Here is a 2,292-nt window from a genome sequence, read left to right on the forward strand (position 1 = left end):
ATGTCAATCTCCGCTATGTTGGTATGAAGCTGGAGAGAAAAGCTTGTTAGGGCCGGAAATGATAGCTGAGACTGCTGAACAAGTCGAGAAAATCCGTGATAGGATGCTTACGGTGCAGAGTCGTCAAAAGAGTTACGCCGATCAGAGGCGAAAGCCCTTAGAATTTGAGGAAGGAGACCATGTCTTCCTTAAGGTTACTCTGACCACGGGAGTAGGTAGGGCGATTAAAGCAAAGAAGTTGAATCATCGATACATTGGTCCATTTCAAATCCTGGAGAGGGTTGGACCGATGGCGTATCGGATGGCTCTACCACCTCATCTTTCGAACCTGCACGACGTATTTCACGTGTCGCAGCTTCGGAAGTACACTCCTGATGCTAGTCGCAGCTTCGGAAGTACACCCCTGATGCTAGCCATGTGTTAGAACCTGAGTCGGTTCAGTTAAGGGAAGATTTGACGCTTCCAGTGACTCCAGTCAGAATTGATGATACTAGTATTAAACGGTTGAGTGGAAAAGAGGTTTCATTAGTCAAAGTGGCATGGAGTCGAGGCGGTGTTGAGGAACACACTTGGGAACTCGAATTGGAGATGCGAACGGATTATCCGCATTTATTCTCAGGTAATTGCATTTGAATTTTGTGGGCAAAATTCCCAATTAGGTGGGTAGAATGTAAAACCCGGTTAATTAATGGCTACTTAACCCATAAATGAGAATTTATTCTAGAAAGCCCAAAATGTGATTTTTATGGCTAAATGCGATAGAGGAGACCGAGACAAGAATTTTGGTACCAATTTCATAGAATTCGGACCAAGATTGGACCGAACGGGCCAAACCGGGCCAATTAGACCCAAAGTGGGCCCTTGGCCCAACACAACTTAACCAAAACCCTAGTTTTCAGCACTCTCTCTCCTCATTTGTTACACACACAAGCTGAAATTAGAGAGAAATGGAGGAAGAACACTCTCTCAAGTTTTCTCCCTTGCTTAATCTTCAAACCACCATAACTTTTGATCTAGAGCTCCGATTGCCGCTCCGTTTGCGGCCACACATTCACCGCGGAGAGCTCTACAAAACCTATACCGTCAATCTTGAGGTAAGCCACACTTTGCTGTTCGAAATTCCAGCCCTTATTTTCGAGTTTCATGGGTGAAATGTTGAGATTTTGGGTTCTTTGATGTTATAGGACCCAACTCTCTTGAAGGAGAAGGTTAATCTTGTCTGCTTGGACCTTGGGTGTGGTAAGATTCTCAACCCTAGTGTAATTTTGTTGTTCTATGATGTTTGGGTATTGAGATGTTGTGTATGGGTATGATGATTGTGGCTTAGGTTGTGTATATGTGAATATTGGAGCTTGATTGGTGATTTTGAAAAGCTTGGAAAGGGTTTGGTGGTGAAAAATCTGTTCTTGGAGGTGTTGAGACCTTGAGAGCTTGTGGATAAGTGATTTGGAGGTGCTCCGGTGGAGCTTGGGAAAATCGGCTAAGGTATGATTTCGGTTTCCCGTATCTAATATGTAATGTGGTAGGAAATACTTAGGCTAGAGGCCCTAAGTTGTCAATGTGTGAGTTGAGGAGGCTTGATGTTGAATTTGATATATTTTGATTGATTTTAAAGAAAAGGGATGAAATTGGCATGTTTTGATTGATTTTGAAAAGAGTTGGAAATGACTTGTTTTAAAAATGGCACTTTATGGTTTTTATGAAAAACATGGTTTTTGGGCATATTTTGGTAGGACATAACTTGGACTACGGATCTCTATTTTGTGCCAAATCTATTTAGAAATGAAATTGGATCTGGGATGTCCGTGCCGTTCGAAGAACGGGTGCAAAACGATTTAAAATGAGGAAGTTATGTCCGTTGGAAGATTGGGGTTTAAATTGGTGAATTCTGCAGCTTTTAACTTAGAAAATTTTTAGCAGAATGACCCCTTGCGCGTGGGCGCACTTGGCGCGTGCGCGTCGATCTTCCAGAAAGCGCCATCCACGCGTGCGCGTGGTGTGCGCGGGCGCGCCGATTGTGCTGCACCCAATGCCCAGCCATTTTCCAGAAAGTTATGCCAGGACTGTGCTAGTGTTGTGCCTGGGGCACGAGAACACCCACGCGTACGCGTGGTTGACGCGTACGCGTCGATTGGCAAATTTTTAATCCACGCGTCAGCGTGCTTGGCGCTTGTGCGCCGATGAAGTTTTTGAGGCCATCCGCGCGTACGCCTGGCCCTGTTTTCATCCCAAAGTTGATTTTTGAATTTTAAAAGCCAAATTTCATACTTCTAAGCCTCCGATCTCACCACT

The 2,292-nt window shown here is 44.5% G+C and overlaps 1 long non-coding RNA gene across 1 annotated transcript in view; it reads left to right on the top strand.

Moving 5' to 3' along the window:
• The window catches only part of LOC127747454 (uncharacterized), a 14,659-nt gene that overhangs the window by 6,819 nt on the left and 5,548 nt on the right, over positions 1 to 2,292 (top strand). The window lies entirely within an intron of this gene.

Source organism: Arachis duranensis, chromosome 5 (assembly GCF_000817695.3).
Source record: "Arachis duranensis cultivar V14167 chromosome 5, aradu.V14167.gnm2.J7QH, whole genome shotgun sequence".
Taxonomy (NCBI): domain Eukaryota; kingdom Viridiplantae; phylum Streptophyta; class Magnoliopsida; order Fabales; family Fabaceae; genus Arachis; species Arachis duranensis.